Below are 6,910 nucleotides of genomic sequence, written 5' to 3' on the forward strand. Positions count from 1 at the left end.
AAATCATGCAAGCCCCCAATTTGTTATTATGAGACGCAACAGACATCCAATTACTCTGTCACATCGATATTAAGAAGTTCTAAATGTTTATTCTCAATTTCTGTACTTACCATATCAAGACATGGAAGAAAAAGTTTGAGAATCAGTACTGGTCTGCTGATCACATTGTGAGTAGAACTGTGCTGGTACCTTAGGAAGTCAAGATTGTAAGCCAGGTATGTGCAAAGTCTAGGACATCATACTTTCATGTACTCTTAGAAGAGAAGTATAACCTGTTCCTTTAGACGTCTAAGTATCAATCATCATTACTGTTACCATTATTCTATTGTATTTAGTTCTTCTAAGTGATGCATGTTTATTGAGATCAGCAGTGAAAATCCTTACAGGCTATTTCATATGCACCCTATAAAGTTAACACCATGTGTTTTTATAGCATAAAACCTAATTTCTTCCTTACATTATAAACCCATCCATCAGAGCTCATATACCTCTTCTGTTCAGAATCATACACAGAACACTATTGGCACACGAAAAAGGGTATTAATTGACATTTACACATTTCCTATTATCACATTTGACAAGGATAAGAAACAAAAGTAGTGTTTTCCGGGATAATTTCTCTTGGGTGTTTGTTTGTTATAGCAAAAGGAAACATGAACGTGTTTGCTGAAGAAAGACTGAAGCTTCTTAAATTTTCTCCTTAGGCTCATCAGGGACTTGTGGATAATTTGCAGGCAATTTGTATCCCCTTTTCCTGCAGGACTAAACCTCAGATGTAATTTCTGCAGTTGTCAATCACTCTTCTTGTCCCCTAGACCATTCTATAAGAATACATCGTGTTCTGAGGGTTTTCTCACATTTATAAATTCAGGAATTGAAAGGAACTATGCTGGTGGAGTAGACGGTTTCTACTGGAGAGAAAAAGGAATGAGAGGCAAGGAATCAAGCCGTCCTTAATAGGCACTTCTTTCAGCATAAGCTAGAGTTAGAAGCACATGTCAGATGGAGATTAGCTCTAAGTCTCTTCATTTAAAAAATTACTCTCTTTTGCCATCTCACTGGGTTAGACTTTGAAAAGAGCAGGCAAGATGCCAGTCAGGATTTATAACCCCGTCTCTCTCTCCATGATTGATAGAAGCAGAGTTAAGGGAAGGAGTTTCTTCCGAGATAAGTATAGAGATTATTATAATAATAATAGGATCCTTTATTTTGAGAAAATGAAAGCATATTACATAGTTATGCAGTGTATCAGCATCACAGAATCTATAACTAGCATTATTATACCCACTTGGCATATGAAGAAACTGAGATGGCTTAGAACTTCAACCAGCTTTGTCAGATTTAACTTTTACATGTGAGGCTATAAAAGTACATCTTTCATATGCTCCTTGTAACCAACAACACAAGATCAGATCCTATAAATTATCCATAGTCCCATCACTTGGAAGCCACCACTGTAACCATGTTGGCATTATTCCTTCCAGTCATTTTTCTACCAAGTTTGTTCTTTTCATAGATAAAAGTAAACTATGTATACAGTTTGAGTCCCACTGTTCCCTTGACATTACACCATGAGCCAAAGATTTTCTTATCAACACCTGACAATTTTGACCCTAGGCTTTTTGTTTTTGTTTTTTTATTGTTGGCTGTGTTGGGTCTTCATTGCTGCATGCGGGCTTTCTCTAGTTGTGGCGAGTGGGGGCTACTCTTGGTTGTGGTGTGCAGGTTTCTCATTGTGATGGCTTCTCTTGTGGAGCACGGGCTCTAGGCATGCAGGCTTCAGTACTTGTGGCACATGGGCTTCAGTAGCTGTGGCTCACAGGCTCTAGACTGCAGGCCCAGTAGTTGTGACACATGGGCTCAGTAGTTGTGGCTTGTGGGCTCTAGAGCACAGGCTCAGTAGTTGTGGCACGTGGGCTTCAGTAGTTGTGGTGTGCAGGCTCAGTAGTTGTGGCTCACGGGCTTCAGTAGTAGTGGTGCGTGGGCTCAGTAGTTGTGGCTCACGGGCTCTAGAGCGCAGGCTCAGTAGTTGTGGTGCGTGGGCTTTAGTAGTTGTGGCATGCAGGCTCTAGAGCACAGGCTCAGTAGTTGGGGCACACGGGCTTAGTTGCTCCACAGCATGTGGGATCTTCCTGGACCAGGGCTCAAACCCGTGTCCCCTGCACTGGCAGGTGGATTCTCAACCACTGCCCCCCCAGGGAAGCCCCGTCAACCCTAGTTTTACAGTAAGAGTGGAGCAGTAGGTTGCGGAAGTTAGGAGATGAATCTTCACCAAAGGCCAGTCCTTGAAGGCGGTCCTTGGCATAGCCAGCACAAGGCTGGGCCATCCGCCGGTTCCAGCAAATGGGCTGCAATTCAGACAATGTGGGATGGTGTAACGGACCCTCTGGAACAAGGTAGACATTTCTGTGACTGATGAACAGCTTTCCTGGGCATTCCATTCACAGAGTTATGATTGTAATCATGTCAGTGAACCTCCTACCACGTGGACATTCTGTCAGTCAACATGTAGACACAGGAGCCAGCATGTATTTTTATTATGATGGCTACTAGTCATATCTGAACATTCAGATTCATTACAGCCCTTGATGCAGGGAACAAATGTTTTGTGTGGCCCAGAGGACACTGGATGCCAATCCTCATTCTGGGACAACTTGGGTTTCCACTTCACTTTCCAACAACACTAAAATGTTTAAAAGTTGGTACAAGGATGAGAAGGGACTTAAGGTAATGGTGTGAGCAGGGAGTAACAGAGATGTCTTGAGGAACAGTTAAGCTCTACACACACACACACACACACACAAATCTAGTTTTACAAAACAACATGAACTATTCGTAAAGATAAAACTTTCAAAAACATAATACAAATGCTTTTAAAATACAAAGACAATGTAACTCATTTATGTCAGTTCCTCTTAGTAAAACGTGGACATCCACAAACGTCATTCATTCATTCATCAGATATTTACTGAGTGCTACCACGTGCCAGGCACTATTCTAGGCCATGTGTATAAACAACATACAGGATTGACCAAGTCCTTACCTTGGAAGTTTATGTTCTTCAATAAACTAGATTTTCTTTATCATAAGAGTATTTCATGTTCCAGTTTAAAGGAGGCTAAAGAAGCATAACTAAATACAACACCTGACCATAAACTTAATCCTGTACTGGAGGGAAAAATTACAATAAAGAACATTATTGGATGACCTCACAAAATAGGAATACAAACAGTAGATTATATTTTTAAAAATATATGTTACCCCAAATAATCCAGAAAGAAATAAATCAAGAACAATGACAGAGTAAATAATAAATCAAATGGAGTAAAATATCAACTGCAGGTGAATCTAGATAAAGGGTATGTGGTCATTTTTTGCACTATTTTTATTTTGTACTCTTTTTATTTTGTAATGTTTTGGCAAATTTGAAAGTATTTTCAAATAAAAAAATTTCGAAACCTATTCCACTATGTAAAATGAATGAAAACACAATGTCCTTAAATCGTGTGGCAAGCTCCTGTCAGTCATATATGATTTGTAGACATTTGATTGACGTGCTGATTTTCTTGGGACTTCAAAGATGGGATTGTACGTTTTGCCTGACCCACAGGATAACTGAGGCATAACTTTCAAAATCTCTCCATCTGCTGCCTCACAACATGGACCATAGATGCTTTCTGTCTCTTCCCAGAACCTAATGATTTCCTTTTATATCTATAAGAAATATATCATAAATATACAATTATCCCACTCACTGTGTAATTGTAATCCACATTCTCTGGGCTAATAAATACCCTAAAGAACACAGTTATATGACAGAAACAGGAAATTCCACCAAACAGTCCCTACAGAAATATTCCTATCTTTCCTCCTTCCTTCCCTTTCTCCTTCTCAGGGGTCAGACAGCTCTCCCAGCCTCCTCTCTCTCTCCACTATTTCTCTCACAGGTGTTTATCTCAAAAAATCTCTTGCATGTCAAATCCTGTCTGGCATTTGCTTCTCAGAGAACCTAGACTAATATGGCCCCCTATCTTCAGAAGCATACATATAGAACTAGAGGTTACACCCTAGTCACCTTATTGCGTTTGGGTGTTTCCCAAGCCTCCATCAGCAATACATTAGACTTCCCAAGAAGGCAGTCTAATCTAATATTTATGAAACTAGACGACTTTGAAGTCAAAAGGACTCAGGTGGAAGAATTAGTTGGATGATCTTAATATTTAATGGAATCAGCTTTCTATCTCAGTGATATACATATTAGTAAAAGACAGAATTCTATTTTTTATGAACTCGCCTTTTATACCATGCAGATTTTCTTCATTGCTAAAGACAGATGTCAGGGAATTCCCTGGCGGTCCAATGGTTAGCACTCGATGCTTTCACTGCCATGGGCCGGGGTTCAGTCCCTGGTCGGGGAACTCAGATCCTGCAAGCCGGGCAACCAAAAAAAAAAAAAAAAAAAACAAAGACAGATGGCAAAGTTCCTAGATGTAAACTTCCTCGGGTGCTGTCAAAATTCCTATTTGTTTTACTGTATCTTGGAGTTCTTCATTTCCACAAATGACTAATCTCATTTTGGTTGTTCCTTGAAAACTAATGCTTATTTCAGTCTTGCCCAGTGTATAATAACATCTCTTGTCTGAACCCGAGGGTCCAGAACCATGTATCAACTTGTGTACCACACATGCCCCTCCTGGAAACATAGAGGTATCTCAAACACAATTTTTAAAAATTTAAACTTATTTTTATGCCCCTCTTCATGTGCTTCCTTTCTTGGAAAATAGCACTACCACACATCCTTTCCTTCATAGTCAATCACCATGTCTTACCTGCCACCCTGAGAACTATGTTACTGCCACTATTCAGGCCCTTTTTTTCCTTGTGCTATTAGTCCTCTAATGAAATCTCTGCCATAGTCTGTCTCTACTCCAGTCTTTTGCACTGAAAACAGGTGATTTTTCTAAAAATACAAACATAGTCTCCTTGAGATGCTCTTGCTTACTTTGCAGGTTTCATTTCTTCCTTCTATTTCCTGATAAACCCTACATACATACGAGTCGCTAGATCTCAACTATTAATCACCTACTACATGCTAAGCATCAGAAAGAGTCATTTTCAGCCCTAGGGGAGAGGTATTATCATTTCAAATCAGAAAAATTAGAGAAGATAAGTAACCTGTTCAATATCATAAAACTGACAAGGGACAGAGACAGGTCACTTTGACTCCAAGGTTACCCTTTTTTAAAAAAATTGAGACATTATATACATACAATAAAGAGTACAGATCTGAGTGTACAGTTTCATAAGTTTTGACAAATATATAAACCCCAATCAAGACATAGACCTCTTTCATCACCTCCCAAATTTCCCTCTAGTTAAAAAAAATGACCTATAATTTTCATATAGTGAAAACACATATTTTAAATACCCAATTCTTGAAGGCCATTGTTTGTACCCTTTATCTGCCTTGCCCCAAACCTGCCTTGTTCTTTTATGCTGTTATACAAGGGAACACACATTTCCCTCTGTTGAGATGCCCATACTCCTGATAACATCTACTCATTTTCCAAGTTTCAGTTTTAACATTATTCCCTTTCCTATGCCTTTCTCATACCCAAACCTGTACCAATAGTTAACTTTTCTCTAATATCTCCTAGTAATTGTTTACTCATCTATCACTCCCACTGCAGTCTAGTGACTAAAGTGTGTCTATAATTTTTTTATATTCCTTGCCTAGCATCTAGTTTCTTGACAGTCACATAGTGTTCAAGACATATTTGTTGAATAAACAAGTTCATGATGCTAAAGGCATAGTGCCTTGTAAGTCTCGTACAAAGATTTTATGCCAAGGCAACAAAGATCTGTTAGAGGTTTTACACAAAGGGATGCCATGACTCTCTGTGTTTCAGGAAGATAACTGATAGCAATGTTAAGGGTATAAGACAGTAATGAAAAGAATGGTTGTAAAGAGTTAGTGGGAAACCATTGCAGAAGTCCAGAAAAGAGAGTATAAGGATGTTGGTTAAAGAAACGGAATGGGAAAGGAGAGCTCAGAGTTCAAAACACATTTCTAAGAAGTACTCTCCAGACCTCAATGGGGGTGGTAAAGGAGAAAGAAGGTTCGAGGATATTCCATGGTCTTTGGTTGAGAGAAAACAGATTGCTGTGCCAGTAACTAAGAAAAATTCTACAGGAAAAACAGAATAAGTGGGCAAATTGATTTTAAGACATCAAGATGTAATACAAATACATTGGAGATGAAATGGAAATATTGGGCAACATCTCAGAAGAGTAGTCAAGATTAGAGATGCAGCAGTTGTGCTGGATATTTTCCATTTACCCCTCCAGATACACTTTTCAACCTTCTCTGTGCCCTAGAATCCTTACCTGTTTTGATTCCATCGCTGCACTTTGGCTTCCAATTGGGTTTAGGCAATAAGAAGTACCAGCAAAACATTAAAGGGCAGGAAGAGAATGAGTTTTGGATATTTAGTCCGTGGCTCTCTCCCTTTCAGGTCACCACAGGCTAGCTGCATCCCTCTTGCAAAGGACACAGCTCTTGCCTAGTGACTCTCTCCAGGCAGCCCATTAAGGGCTTCCCTTGCTTATTGCTTCAGGCCTAGGGTTGATAAGGCCTGGGGTACTAACCATTCCTTGCTGGTTTCCCTTGGGCCTTCCCACACCCTGGTAAGTAGTCTTTATTGAAATCTCCTCAGTCACAGTATTTGGGAATGCCATCTGTTTCCTGCTGGGACCTAATTGACACATATAGATGGTACCTGAAGTCCTGGGAGACAAAATCACCCAAGGAAAGAAGACAGAATAAGAAGAGTCCATGCAGGAAACAAACAAACAAACAAATGCATTGAAATTCCTTACTCAAGACATTTGCAGAGAAATTCGCTCTAGA

This window comes from Delphinapterus leucas, chromosome 2 (assembly GCF_059928025.1).
Source record: "Delphinapterus leucas isolate spDelLeu-1000000601 "Yukka" chromosome 2, BTC_Dleu_Yukka2, whole genome shotgun sequence".
Lineage (NCBI taxonomy): Eukaryota > Metazoa > Chordata > Mammalia > Artiodactyla > Monodontidae > Delphinapterus > Delphinapterus leucas.